Raw genomic sequence first — 16,804 nt, forward strand, 5'->3', positions numbered from 1 at the left:
CTGCATGACATATGTGCACAGGTTGACAGAGTTGTGGCAGGAAATGCAAACACAGGGCCAATATTGACATGTTGCTGTCATAATGATAACCTCATACATTTACTGTTATAACAGGGTTTGTTGCAACATATGTCCTATGAGGGATATGAGGTCAGTAACTCCCATGTCTGTCACCATGTACTGTCTGCAATCCTCACACTATGCTTCTGGAGTTCACAGATAGGTACTCTGTGGGTAACACAAGAAACAAAAGGCACCACACACTTCCCGGTCTACAGAAGACCCTACAGATCGGGGTTACCTCAGTAACATAGCACTGTCATGATAGGTATTAAAACATGTAGAACAGCCATATCCACACACAACCTGTTAAACCAACATTACTCCAAATGCAGAAGAGTAACACTTACATTCTGCAGTCGTGTCAGGCACACCCCCCTCCTGTGTGTTGGCCTGTTTCCACAGTGTATGTAGTTAGAGGTAAATCCCCAATCTATCTGTGATGCTGTTTGCCAAACAACAGATCTAGGTCCTGCTCACAGTGAATGGAAAGGTCCAACACCAACATGGTGTTCCTAGATATTGAAGTGTGTTTCCATGCAATTGGCTATGGAATGTTACCACAGGTGCTCCACATGCAACCAGCTAGAGGAAGGCTGCAATTTGTGCAGAGGCCATCAGCTCATCATGAGCGTCACTTACAAAACACATGCTGCTGTCTAAGCAAAGCAGGTGTAAGTCTCCACATCCACCAGAGAGGGACTGAGAGAGGCAGACAGAGGCAAAGATAAGTCAGGGAGGGGTGGGAGAGTAACACTTACACATGCTTGTATCACACACCTACCACTACTGGGTATCAAACCCCTGAATGACTATGTATTGTTTTCAAATATCTATGTGGTTATTGGATGTGCCACATAGGTTACATGTTGAGAAGTTCTCCAAACGTATATGTGATGGTGAGTGACATCTGCAACAATGATATGGTAGCTATACGGTAGGTGTAGTACACGTGCCTGTCTGCATGAACAGATGTCAGCATCAACACAGCCACACTCTCTCAGGGACCCACACACATTGACACACTTGGCAGGGACAGGAATACAACTCCTCACTAATTAGTTTGCACAATACAGTACTGTGCAGGTATCACATGCACGACAGGGGTAACCTGGAGGTTATATGGGCAAAGGGTATGTGGAGGTGTCTGACATCAGACAACATGCTTCAGTATGCCAATGGGGGTTGTAGTGAGTGTGAATGTGGTCATAAGCATCATACACCACACACACACAGACACAGGGTGCTAGAACTTACATGCATGGATGCATTGCTTCATGGGTGTGTAGTGGTCGACTGTGCCAGACAGCTATACAAGGCTAGGCGATGGGTATACCTTGTCATCAGGCCACATGACAATGGTCTGCAGTGTGGCTCAGGAGTGTAGTGTCTGGATTGGCCCACACAGGTGGGTATTGTACCATCCAGTCACTTGGGTAACTATTGTGTGTGGCCATTGCTGTACATTGCTTGCCATGTATGTGTTCTTTAGTCCATGACATGGACAGTGTCTGGGATATGCACATGTCCCACATGCATGTACAGTGACATGTGGAACTGTACCTGGGGTGCCTGGCCCATGTTGTGTACACAGATTGTTATCATCAGATGTGCCAGTTCTGGCCTCATGTAGCAGGAACTGGTACTGGACAGCAGGTTAACCCTGCACCTACATTGATAGCATGATACAGGTATTCCCTGGTGCCAGTGGCATCTGTCCATACAGGGCATGTGTTTAAGGCATGGTATGTCCTTTGTGGGTCACATTTGATGGCACCACAGGTGTTGTAGGTGTCAAGTGGGGAACATAGTGAAGGTGCACTCTCTGCATGTACATGCCTATTGGACTGATGGATAGGGTGCCATTCCCTCTGTAGTCCACTGCAATCACACCATGGTTACTATCTGTGGGCAATATGCAGGGTACTACCAACATAGCAGTTGTTGCCAAGGTGAGTGTATTTGTGTATGAGACACTGGTTGTGAGTGTTCTCTGAGTAATACAAGGGTTGCTAACTTTGTTCACCAGGCCTTGATGTCACATGTAGGGGTATGGTTGTGCACCCCAGCCTCTCGGCTATTTCACATTTGTTATCCCTGTAAGGTGGACATTGTGACATATACTAGGGCCACCATAAAGAAATTTGCAAAACCCACTCCACAATGACTCCAGTTGGTACACACTCACAGCCACCTTCACACCAGATATAAATAAGACACACATGCACACATACACCTGCCATGTCTGGGATGAGAACTCCTACTTAACTAGTTTATTACATTACAGCACTACACAGTTATAGGACATGCCACAGAGATTACTGGAGTACTCCTTCCCCAAAGGTGTATTTCACAGTGAATGACATCAGCAGGCTTGCCAAAATAGAGCATTTGAATTGTAGTGAGTGTGACTAGCCTAAAAAGCATTGCTCCCTACACAAACAAGCTAACACACACAAAAACAGCATAACTTGCTGTGTGTGGGACTAGAACCCCTTCCAGAGTTCTATATCATACTACAGCATTACGCTGTGATAGGACACACCACGGACATTACTGGGCTGCACCTTTTCCAATGGTGTATTTCACAGTGAATGACATCAGCAGCCTTGCCAAAGTAGGGCATTTGATCTGTAGTGAGTGTGACTAGCCTAAAATGCATTGGTCCCTAAACACACAAACATCCACACCTGCCATGTGTGGGACTAGAACTCCTACCAGAGTTTTATATCACACTACAGCATTATGATGTTATAGGATGCACCACGTACATTATTGGGCTATACCTTTCCCAAAGGGGTATTTCACAGTGAATGACATCAGCAGCCTTGCCAAAATGGGGCATTTGAATTGTAGTGTGTGTGACTAGCCTAAAAAGCATTGCTCCCTACACAAACAAGATAACACACACACACACACACACACACACACACACACACACACACACACACACACACACACACACACAAACAGCCACACTTGCTGTGTGTGGGCCTAGAACCCCTTCCAGAGTTCTGTATCACACTACAGCATTATGCTATTATAGGATGTGCCACGGACATTACAGGGCTGCACCTTTTCCAAAGGTGTATTTCACAGAGAATGACATCAGCAGCCTTGCCAAAGTAGGGCATTTCATCTGTAGTGAGTGTGACTAGCCTAAAATGCATTGCTCCCTACACACAAAAACATCCACACCTGCCATGTGTGGGACTAGAACCCCTACCAGAGTTTTATATCACACTGCAGCATTACGCTGTTATAGGACACGCCCCATACATTACTGGGATACACCTTTCCAAAAGGTGTATTTTACAGTGAATGACATCAGCAGCTTTGCCAAAGTAGGGCATTTGATCTGTAGTCAGTGTGACTAGCCTAAAATGGATTGCTCCCTACACAGACAGGGGCACACAAACACACACACACAGTTGCTATGTTTGGGATTAGACCTCCAACCTAACTAGTATATCACACTACAGCTTTTCACATTTACAGGATGCACCACAGTGATTGCTGTGCTACACTGTTCCCAAAGGTGGATTTCACAGTGAATGACATCAGCAGCCTTGCCAAAGTAGGACATTTGAATTGTAGTGAGCATGAGTAGCCTAAAAAGCATTGTTCCCTACACTGACACACACAGTTGCCGTGTCTGGGATTAGAAGTCCTACCTAATTAGTTTATTACACTACAGCAGTGTGCACGTATAGGACATACCACAAAGATTACTGGGCTACACCTTTCTAAAAGGTGTATTTCACAGTGAGTGACATCAACAGCCTTGCCAAAGTAAGGCATTTGAATTGTAATGAGTGTGACTAGCCTGAAAGGCATTGCTGCCTACATAGGCAGGGACACACGCACACAGTTGCCATGTCTGGGATTAGAACTCCTACCTAACTAGTTTATCACACTACAGCAGTATGCAGTTATAGGATGTGCCATGGAGATTACTGGGCTACACCTTTCCAAAAGGTGTATTTCATAGTGAATGACATCAGCAGCCTTGCCAAAGTAGGGCATTTGAATTGTAGTGAGCATGACTAGCTTAAAAAGCATTGCTCCCTACACAGAGACACACACACACTTGCCATGTCAGGGTTTAGAACTCCTACCTAACTAGTTTATCACACTACAGCAGTACTCAGTTACAAGACACACCACAGAGATTACTGGGCTACACCTTTCCAAAAGGTGTATTTCACAGTGAATTATATCAGCAGCCTTGCCAAAGTAGGGCATTTGAATTGTAGTGAGCGTGACTCACCTAAAAAGCATTGCTCCATACACAGACAGAGACACACACAGCTGCCATGTCTGGGATTAGAACTCCTACCTAACTATCTTATCACACTATAGCATTATGCAGTTTTAGTACACACCACAGAGATTAGTGGGTGACTCCATTCACAAAGGTGTATTTCAAAGTGGATGACCTCAACAGGCTTGTCATAGTAGGGCTTTGGAGAGGGCAGTATGTGTGCATGGGCCATAGCCCATTCATCTAGAGGTTGGCACACCACATGCAAGCACACGCAGGGTTATATTCCGCAGGTACATGTATACAGCTGCTAGATGACTACTGCCTTGTACAGTCATGTTGCACAGCTAGCACTTGCACCACATAGTCTGTAATGCTGATGGATGCCAGTGGCTAATGTCTACAGTGAGTGACATTTACACATCATGTGGTTGTAGCCATTTGGCTGTGTGCTGGGTGTGACAGGCCTCATGATGGATGGCTCTTTGTCACAGTCACTCTCTTCCACACATCTATGTATGTCTACACTTGGCTTATTATAGTGTGTTGTCCTTGGATATATGTCTGAATTCCTATCCACTGTGTGTGCAAAGCATGACCATACTGATGAGTGTCTGCACTAACATCTGCAACTGTCAGATATGTATGGCCCACTGTTGTTTACAGACATGGGCTTCATTTGTTTAAAGTGTGTGAGCATGCCCAGTATGCCCTTCTGTATTGAATGTGTGGATCCATTCCAGGTAGTTTGTGCTCCAGTGTAGACCTTTGTGTTGTAGACCTACAGGTAGCAAACTGTTTCTGCAGGGTATCCGTAGATCATTTGGCAATATGGGGTCAAACTGTGCAGGGGATTGTGGCTGTGCTGCTTCTACTACATGGTACTGCTGTTAGCAGAGATATTCAGACTTGTGTACTGTTATACACTGTGATGTTTTATGTTCTCATGTACTGTCAGGTGGAAATTCTTGCTCACAGTGATGTCCTGGGGGACAAGGGTGACTGCAGCTGTGTCCGATATTGTGAGCATATGCCTACATATTCATGGTACGTTATGCCATTCTGGAGGGGGAGCTGCAGACACTTGCTACTGGGTGTGTGTAACCAGTTCAACACCTTGGTACAGTGCTGGCAGAGGATCCCATACTTGTACATCCATCAACATGACAGTATGGCCTTATCTTGCTGTGGCAATACCTCACAGCTGTACAGATTCACACAGGTTACCCAGAGGCAGGGGCTATGAGTCAGGACATTGACCCTATTGTGGTGTACAGGCAGGTATGTAGCCACCCATTTATGTATTTGTAGCTAGGGATAGTGTGTGCACACAGCTGTGTGTCGGTCCTTGCACATTCCATGCTGCCCATGCTCCCCCCCATTATTCTATCCTCTTCCATACATTATGCATACATTTTCTGATACTTTCCCTAAGGTTATCACCTCATCACAGCTGTGTTTTGGTGTTGGTCCACAGTTCATGCAGTGGGACATGGTGGACATGTTACTGTGGTTTGTCCACATGGCCTTGCATATGGCTAATGTGGAGTGTGTTATGTTGTTATTTGAGTGTCCATGACATGACATGCATTGGCAGTACGTGTGAGACACAGGCCTTTGGCAGATATCTGTAGGCCATTTGGTGTTGATGTGGGCCAGCTGTGGCAGGCCATTGCATTCTGTCAGTCCTACAGTCTCAGACCGCCATACACTATATTGCCCTGGGGTGACAGGATAGGTGTGCTAGGTGTTCATGCCAATACCTTATATCAGCCTTGATCAGGTGGTGAGGATGCAGGCAGGGTGCTAGCTATGTCTAGGGACACACCTGCATGGGACACCTGCACTGCATGCTGCATTCTTTTGCTATTGCCATATACAGGTGGGGTCATATTGTACACATTCCCCACAGCAGGGATATGACCAGAGAGGTACCTGTGGGTGGTGTTTGGGTGAGCTGGATGCATGTGTGCTATGGACACTACTTGCATCAGATGCACAGATATGCATGGGGCATTCCAGTTATGCTGGCATGTGCAGGTACACCAGCTGTTTCCCAATACATCAGTCCTACCACCTTTGTGATCTGCAAGTGTTCAGGCAGACGACACTGGTATCCCATACTACAGGCCCAGATAATGTGATGCATAACTGTATGTAAAATTCCAAGGGTGTGTCCATTTCACAATTACACATTATATACTGTGTGTCTTGGGTACTTTCCCCTGTGTAGTGCTTGTATATCTAGCCCAACAGCCATGCCATGTCAAGCTTTCAGATGGTGACACATATTGCCACCATACATTTACAATGGCTCACTGCTAGCATGTGTTATACTGGTGGGAACTGTCTTTGGCACTGCAGTTGTGAGGACTTGGTCCTGTCATCATCAGTAGTGGGCAATGGCCCCCAGGTCATACCTCAACATGCATACATACTGACTACTCTCACATAATATGATACACACAACAACCTAGCACACACATACCTGCATATTGTGCAAATGCTACAATCTATCCTGCTACCTTGGCCAACTCTGGGCATCTGTGCTCCACTGGTATTATACCTACACATACATGTTACTACAGTTTTCCATAGGATTGGGAGGGGGGCACACCTGACTGTTACTACATGTCTATGTAGGATATGGGGGGTACACCTGACTGTTTCTACATTGCTACACAGGATTGTGGGGGCACACCTGACTGTTACTACATTTCTACATAGGATTGGGGGGGTGCACCTGACTGTTACAATGTGTGTACATCGGATTGGGGGCACACCAGACCGGTACTACATTTCTACATAGGACTGGGGGGCACATGTCTGTTACTACATGTCTAAGTAGTGTTGGGGGGCACACCTGACTGCTAATACATGTCTAAGTAGTGTTGGGGGGCAAACCTGACTGTTACTACATGTCTACATGGGATTGGGGGGCACACCTGACTGTTACTACTGTCTACATAGGATATGGGGGGCACACCTGACTGTTTCTACATTGCTACACAGGATTGGGGGGGGCAAACCTGTCACTTGTACACATTTGCTATGACTGTACTGGTATGTCAGGTACTCCATTTAATTATGTTTTCTAACCTATCATCCTGACTAGAGGCATGTCAGTGTACTACAGGTTCTACGTTTCATTGACCTACATATTAGTTTCTGACTTTCTAGCCTTCAGAAATAACATCCCACTGCCTGACCTGATGTAGTCTATCTGTGTAGGCCTGGGGGGGAGGTTACCCATAGGTGTCATTCAGTGGCCTTAGCACAGCCTTTGTTTGCGTTTGTCTACACCTGTCCTGCTGGCTGTGAATATTGTTGGGTATGTGAACCTACCTGACTGGCATGTGTGTGTCATATGGACACAAATGACCTAGCACATTTCCTGAAGTGGGTTTTGTTACCATGTGTAGTACTAGCTACTGTGTCCACTATCTGCTGGCATCACATTCAGCCACCTGATTGCCTTACATGCTCACATCCATACCATAGATATGGGTACCTATCAGTTCGTCAAAACTTCAGCAGTTCAAACACCATATGTTTGAACTGTGAAGTTCAAAAACTGATTATCATGAAGCCGTGGAACACCAAATTCCAGGGAAAGAATTTGGTGGGCTGTTTCTGTGGCTTCGTGATTTTCAGCACTGTGGTGGAAAGTTACGGGTCGGGTTCAGGTAAGTGTGCGATTGTGTGGACATTAGGGTAGGGCACGGGTTAGGTGAGTTAGGGTTAGGGCACGGGTGAGGCGGGTTTGCGATAGTGACAGACTTTAGTGTTAGGATGGGATAGGTGAGTTAGGGTTAGGGCACAGGTCAGGTGCATGTGCGATAGTGACAGACCTTAGCGTTAGGGTTTGGGTTAAGGTAAGTGGATAGATAGTAGTGTATGTACAGTTTAGTGTAGGGTTAGATGTAGGATTTTAAGTGTATATGTGTGGATTGCTGTTTTTTTGGTGTGCTTGTTTTGTGTGTGTGTTTCTTGGAACAGCAATTTTTTCCCTGGGAAAAAAAATCGCTGTTCTAAGCCTTCTATGATTTTGCACTTCGAGGTTAGACATTCGAACATATGGTGTTCAAACTTCTGCCATTTGACGAAGTGATATAGACCCCAGAGATGCAGGTAACAACACATACTACTACATTCGGCAATTGGTAGGTTGAGACTTACCTTGTGGGTGTGCCAGTATTGTGGGTGGTGCTGAAGGGCTGCCTATGTCGGATGCACATAGTACACTCCCTACACATGGTTGAGCACAGGTAGTGTCATGTTTGGCATCCCTTTTACTGTATGTGTGAGTCAGAGAGAGGTGTCATTCCCTGGGTCCCTCCTGTGTCAGTGTATGCGCTATGGGTTGCCTCTTTGCCAAGGCCAGGGCATACTGAGCATGCCTCCTTCTGCCTACTGGGGCAGGCTCAGGTTGTTCCTCCTCTGAGTCTCTCTGTGTCTGTGCAGGCCTTGGTAATGGTGGGGGGCTGTGTGGCCCTGCACCATGCTGTTCCTGCTGCAGCTGTTTCCACAGGATCATATTGTAAAGCATGGCACATACAATAACAATTTGGGTACATGCTGCTGGTGAGCACTACAAGGATCTACCGGATGTGTTCAGGCACTGAAACTGTGACTTTAGCATCCCAAACACATGCTCTATTATAATTCTGGTCTGTGCATGTGCCTCATTATGGAGTTCTTGTTTGGGTGTGTGTATTTATGATGGGTGTCATCAGCCACGGCTCCAATGATTAACCAGCACCCCCACTAGTTGACAATAAGGGATGTCCCCATTGGTAAATCTCTGGTACAGTTGCGTCAGATGCCAGATGTGAGAATCGTGATAGCTTCCAGGGCGGCCAGCACACACATTCATTATTATGCCCTGGGCATCACACACGGCATGGCAGTTGATGAAGGGGAAGCCCTTGCGGTTGATGTAGACCCTACCTCGCTCACCGGGTGGTGCTTTGATGCATACATGCGTGCAGTCTATAGCAACCACTACCTCAGGGTATTCTGCTATTTGGTGGAACAGATGCATATTGCTGGCCAATGCCTCACGGGTGTTGGGGAAATATAAGTGCTCACCAGCATGTGCTGACATGGCATCCAGGAATTGGTGGGGTACCCTGGATGCTGATGCCTGTGAGATCCCCATCGTATCCCCAGTTGGCCTTTAGAATGTACCTGTAGCTAGTATTCTTAGGCCTACACATACCTTGGTATCCACTGGGATGGGTTCCCCTCTGTTAGTTCTGTGTGTCAGGTGTGGCTGGCACAGCTCAACAATTTTCTGTAGGAGGTCCCTGTCCACCCTGTAATGCTCCACTATCTCCAGCTCATGTAGCCCCTGGTAAGCTACCCTGGGTCTGTACACTCTTCTCTATCTCCTCACTGTGGGTTGTTCGACAGCATTCACATCCTCACCACCCTCAGCCTCTTCCACATGTTGTTGTATGATAGCTATTGCAGCCCCTATCATTTTGTTGTTCTGTTTGTTAACATTTTCCCGCTTGTATACACCGGTGGTGTAGAGTATGGGAAAAACTAGAGGGAAAGGTGTTTGCATAGTTTATAGTAGTGCTCTGGGCTGGGCTGGCCTGCTGCTTGTGTAATTGGCTGATTCTGCTACATTTCACCTGCCAGCTAGGCTAGTTCTCCTTGATTACCTTCCTACTGCTGTTTTCCCTTCCCATTGCCTTCCTATTTAAGCCCGGGGGCGCACCGCACAAACATAGTGCTCAAATGTGCACAGAGCTGCTATTTCCTGGTTTACTTTTTTTCCCTTTAAAACCCAGTGCGTGGTGCGCACACCTGCTTAGGCAATGTACAGAGTGCTAGGCACCCTCAGACACACCCCCTTGCTTAGCTGTGATAAGCTAAGAGCAGACCTGAGCCACAGGGCTCCAATCCACTTGCAGTATGCCTGACACCCCCTCCCCTCCATGATGTCAACTAACTCCTAGGCTTGCACCAAACCATTCCTGCTCTTACACTGTTGGGTGTTGACTTGCATGCAGGGGAAATCTGGGATTCAGTATCATTCCCCTCATTTGCATAGGATTGCCTGCTGATGCATAATTACATGTCCCACACTGAGCCTCCCCATTAGCAACCACTATTCACTGGCCATGTTGTCTTCTGCCTGCCATTGAGTATAATGGCAAAATAGTGATTTTGGATAGAATGCTTATTTTAGATTGTTTTTCTTATTTTCTGCCAGATCCCATTTGCACGTTGCTGCCCTACGCTTAAACAGCCGAGATCAGCTAAAAAAAAAACTGTTGATTTTTTTTTTTTATTTTTGCAAATATTTTCCATGCCAGTGGCCTTATAGTTGGCCATTAGCATGCTTTCTACATGATATCCACCCTTTATTTGGAGCTGTCATGGCTCAGTTTTGTAATTTGCAGAAATGTACTCCGTTACTGGCGGAGTACATTTCTGCAGACTACACTAGTCCTGCACGGCTAGTTTCCAGCTTCCTGGATCACAAATTCACCTTATTTGCATGGATTTCTCCTGAAAATGGGGTAATTTGCATACAGGGGCTGAGTCTGTGCAGGACTAGTGCAGGAGTGCTTGTGCACGTCCCTACAGGTTATTCCTGGATCTCAGGGCAGACATATTGCCTGCTGGAGCTCCTGCACTAGTTCTGTATGCCATGCAGGGCTTGCAGAATATGGGGGATGGTGTCAAAGTGGGATTCAGATTCAAGACCAAGAGGCACCCAGTTAATTGTGAAGGAATATAGAGGAATGGATCATCCCTACTACACATATAACTTGCAAAAAATAGGTCAGAAATGAATTTGGAGTACCAAAATTGGCTTAAATGATTTCTTGCTCAAAGAAGATAAAACAAAGCACTCAGAATGCTCAAAATTAATTTTTAGTTAAATGAAATGTCCGAAACTGTGAGATATTGATAAAAAATATTTGAAATAGTTATGAAAATGAAATAATGTCTGAGTTGCATTAAATAAGAGAAAACCCCCCACATTTTTTGCTATGTGCAACATTTTCACATTAATTAAATCTATTCAAGATATCTGAAGTATGTAAAGTGTTTGCAAGTTTGTGCAGTATTACAGTGCAGTTAATTTGCAAAATACAGCCATTTCAAAGCATATTTTGCAAAGTACAGTATTCAGAAGAGTTTATTGTGCATTTGAATGTTCTTACAAGTACTGGCTGTGTGTGCATGTTCATATATAATTACAAGGGCCATATTTTCAGTGTGATTGTGCATACTTTGTTGGCATGGCAGATGGATTTCGAAAACCTGGTCCATTTGTATTTGATAATAATATTGTAGAGAGTTGGAGAGTGAGCAAGAATACAATATTTTCATACAAGCTGCATTTTCTGATAAAGATTACCCTACAAAGGCATTTATTCTGTTTAATGTAGCTGATTCAGAAGCCATAGAAAGAGAACAGTCATTTGTGTATGCACCTGCTGTGTTTGCAGGAGAGGGGGATAACAGTCACATAGTGGTACCGGCTGCGTCAAGGGAAGACCCTGAATGCTTAAAACAAATTTAGAGAAATGGGTAACCCCCAAATGAATATTACAATAGAAAGGCATTTAATTTACTCAAGAGATCAAAAGCCTGGTGAAACTTTTGCAGCATATATAACTGATTTGAGAAATAAAGCTCAAACATGCAGATTTGGTTATCTAAGGGATGAGTTGATAAAAGACAGACTTGTGCGTGGTATTAAAGATGATGCTGTGAGAAAGATTTTGCTTTGTGGCAGTGATTTAACTTTGAATAAGGCCATTGAGATTTGTCAGATATACAAGCTCACAGAAAAGCACACAAATATACTTACAGATGAGAAATGCATGCTTACAAATGAAAGTGGCCTTAGAAGATACTGCAGTAAAGCCAATGTTGATAGTATGCAACACGTGGTTAAAAGAAATAGGCTCAAGCACATGGCAGCAACTGTGAACCCTGCAACAATCACTGGTAATCCCTGTACCTTTCTAGCAAATGCTAGAGTGTGCACAGTCTCAGTGAAGCACAAGGGTGAGTCAGCAAACTCAAAGCAACTGTTGTAGTTGTGGTGGTAACCATGTGTCTAAAAGAGAAAAGTTCATAGCTTTTGGTCAGCAATGCCACAGACATAAAAAGTGGAATCATTTCCAAAGATTTTGTAAATCAAAAGTGGCACATTCTTTTATTAAAAGAGAGCATTCAGTGAGACAAGTTGATAGATTAGAAAGCTGTGATCCTACTTTTTATGTTGATGGTGTGTCTGTGCTTAATGAAACAGTCAATACAGTAGATTTATGGGCAAAGAATGAAATATTTTGTACTGTTCAGATAAATGGAAGACCCACAGAGATGAAAGGTGACACAGGTTCAAAGTGCACTGTTATGTCAGCAGAAACATTTGCTAGAGTATGTGCTAGTGAGAAGCTTGATTTGGCAAGGTGTGTGAAGCTTGTTGCTTATTGTGGTGAAGAAATTCAGACTGAAGGTTCAGTAGTGCTTTTATGTTACACTGCTGGGAACAGCTATGACTTGCAATTTTACGTAGTCAAAAGGCATGTCCAGTCATTATTAGTCTGGGACTACTTTCATTTACTAAGGAAGTTCACCATGTAAGCTTAAAATACAACTGTTCTAATTTCACCCAGTCTATTTTTTCCACCTATGCTGATCTTTTTGAAGACAAACTAGGCAAACTCCCAGTTATGTACTCCATGAAGTTAGACCCAGAAGTCAGTCCAGTTGTCAAACCAGCCCAGAAAGTTCCAGCAGCTATGCAGAACAGAGTCAAAGCTGAGCTAGATAAAATGTGCAGCAAGATGTAATTTGTCCAGTAGAAGAACCAACTGAATGGATATCTTCCATGGTTGCTGCTCATAAGAAAAGCTCAGATTATATCAGAATATGTATTGAGCCATGAGATTTAAACAAAGCACTGAAATGACCTCATCATCCAATGTATACAGTTGAAGAGGTCACTGCTCTTATGCCAAATGCCACTGTTTTTTTTCTGTTTTAGATGCAAAGAGTTCATTTTGGCAAATTTTGCTTGACTGAAAATCTTCCTTGCTTACCACTTTCAGTACTCCTTTTGACAGGTACAGATTTTTGAGAATGCCATTTGGGATAAATTCTGCCAGTGAAGTCATCCAGCATGCAATGGAGGATATTTTTGGGGGGTATTTGTGTGCTATTATAATAGATGGCATTCTACTAGGAGGTAATGGTGAAGCTGAGCATGACAGAAACCTTAAGAAAGTTCTGGAAAGAGCATGTGAAGTATTTCTGGAAAGAGCATGTGAAGTGTATCTTAAGATGAATCCTGAGAAGTGCAGGTTCAGGCTACCAGAAGTTACTTATGTTGGTCATTTATTTACCAGTTCAGGCTTACGACCAGATCCTTCCAAGCAAACAGCTATTCTTGTGATGCCAGACAATTTTCAAACCCTACAATGTGTTCTTGACATGATTAACTACCTAGGCAAGTTCATTACAGGCTTGAGACAACTTTCAGTACCACTTAGAGAGCTAACATGCAAAGATGTATTTTGATCATGGTCAGAACAACACCAGAGAGAATTTGATGTCCTGAAACAGAGAATTGCCAGTCCACCAACTCTCAGATACTATGATGCTCACAATCTGTTATTCTTTCTTGTGATGCTTTGAAATTTGATCTTGGTGCAGTCATTCCTCAAGAGGGTAGACCAGTAGCCTATGCATTCAGAACTCTAACCCCAACTGAAATTCACTATGCTCAGATAGAGAAAGAACTCCTGGCCATTGTGCTTGCATGTTTGAAGTTCCATGATTATATTTATGGCAGACCTATCCAAATCGAAACAGCTCACCATCCTCTAGTCACTATTTTGAGAAAGCCTATGCATACAGCTCCTGCCAGATTGCAACACATAATGCTCCAATTACAAAAGCATAACTTCAATCTTGTCTGCATGAAAGGCATACTTTATTTTCCTGATACCTTATCCAGATCATCCAGAAATACCACCGAACAGCATGAAAATGAGAAACTTGATTTTGAAGTTATGGAAGTGAGAAATTTTTCTTCCACACATCTTGATGAGCTTGGAAGTCATAAAGTCTCAGATACAGTTCTTCAGAAGCTCAACCACTTTATCAGTCAAGGATGGCTGTCAAAGCAATCTTGTCTACCTCATGACTTGCAACCTTATTTTCCTTACAAAGATGAAATTTTGTTTGACAAAGGTATCATCATGAAAGGTCCAAAAGTAATTCTTCCAAAGTCCTTGCAACAAGAGTACATTACTGTTTTGCATTGAGGCCACGCAGGAACTGATTCTACCAAAATAAGGGTGGGAGAACTAGAATTCTCGCCTTCTGTGTCACAGGATATTCACAGAGTACTTTCATCTTGTTCTGTATGAAATAGTACTAAGCCACATCAGCAGAAAGAACAACTTCAGCTAAACCAGAGTCTTGAATTACCTTGGTTGACAGTAGCCACAGACATTTTCAAATGGAATGGTCAACATTACTTGGTGTTCATAGACTCTTATTCAATTTGGTTCAAGATTGACCTCCTTCCTAATCTAGCATCCAGTACTGTCATTAGTAAGTTGAAGTGTCATTTTGCAGTCCATGGTAGTCCACACAAAGTTATTTCTGGCAATGGTACACAGTTTACAAGCCGGCAGTTCAAAAGATTTTCTGAAGAGTGGGACTTTACTCATGTTACAAGTACCCTGAGTACCCACAGTCAAATGGTTTGGAAGAATGTGCAGTTCAAAGTGCAAAACAATTACTAGAAAAGTCAAATTGAGACAATAGCGATGTTTTCTTGAATCTCAGAAATGTTCCTCATGATAAACATCTTGGTCCACCTGCAAAGAGATTTCTGTCAAGACAAACCAAAACCACATTACTAATTAGTAGTAATCTATTGGTTCCATGTATCAAGAACAACAGATCAGTGAAAGCCCATCTGTTGAAGAAGTCCTTATCCCAGAAGTCCTATTATGGTAAGACCAGTAAACTGCTCAATCCATTATGAGAAGGGGAGTTAGCGAGGATGCAGACGTCCAAAGGCTTTGATTGGATTGATGCCATGAAAAGTGCATGTCCAGAGCCAAGATCGTACATTGTGGAATCACAAGGAGTAGAATTTAGGCAGAATCGGAAACATTTTTTCCCGGTGTCAGAGCCTATATTGCCATATCATACCTGAGAGAAAGACTCAATCTCAGAGTGAGTTATCCAGCATTCCATTTCCAGAGGACATTCCAATAAATATCCCTATTCCTGAGAAGAATCCCAAAACTCCAGAATCTGTTTGTTCACCAATGACTGCCCCTGTTGCTAAGCCCAGTTCTGGTTGCTATATCACTAGATCAGGTTGCATTTCCAGACCATGTTCCAGATGCACAGCAACTTGGACATAAGAACATAAGTGTTGTGTTTATTTCTTAGTGTCTATACAATTGCATGTAATTTTCCAAATGTCATTTTATTGTGAGCAATTCACTAAAGAGGGAGGGTGTAGAGTAATATATATGTATTCCTTTAAGAAGCTTTCCATGGGCTTGTACAAGTGTATAAATACAGAGTACATGTGAGCCTAACTGCCATTTTATAGTAAGCTGTTGAAATGTAAGCATACATGTCTGTGTAGTCTATCAGTTAATCAGTTTGTTTATATTTTGTACTGCAGCTGTCCATCCTGATGTGTTTCTATGTAATAAAGCATATAAATTAACTACCCTACCTGTTCATTTTCAATTGTAAACCAAGACGAGCGACAAAGATTTCCAACCAAGAAACTTAAAGGTCTTAAATCCTTCAACTACTCCAATAGATTAGCATGACTGTCATTATACTGAGTAACCTACAGGTCGCTGCATGGTGACATGTGCCCCACTTTTCAGGTCATGAAAGGCCCGGCCCTATTTGATCTCCTATTTCTTCATAAAACCAGTCCCTGTATAAACATTCATATTAAGGACCTAAATTTACACCAACAATTAAAACAAGATGTGCTGGAGAGGTAGGTTCCTAACTCAACATATTCCTAGCCTATGGAATGTCACCACTACAAGTCAAACAAAATAATACATTGTCTACCTTTAAGGCTAGTCTTGATGACTGGATAGGGAGACACAAAGTTACACCAGGGTTATCATGCATGGCACTTTGCATTTTGGGAGATGAGCACTATTCACAAGTAAGTGCTTGAAAATGGATGGCATGACCTTTTAAGTTTGCTTGCTACTCATTACAATTGAGTGAAGCCTCCTGGTGCATCTGCAGTTAACTCCTACTGATGCCTCAAAGTGTCAAATATTACTTGTTTGTATTTGCATAAATAATTCCAAAGTCATGTTATGTACAAGGTTTTGAAAAATGTCATCTTAAAGTTTACACAATGGCAAACTCAACTGCATTAACATTTGACCACAGTCTAGTGCAGTTAAATAGATATTAACTGTTGGTTTTTTT

Source organism: Protopterus annectens, chromosome 1.part2 (genome assembly GCF_019279795.1).
Source record: "Protopterus annectens isolate FY-2018-M chromosome 1.part2, PAN1.0, whole genome shotgun sequence".
Lineage (NCBI taxonomy): Eukaryota > Metazoa > Chordata > Ceratodontiformes > Protopteridae > Protopterus > Protopterus annectens.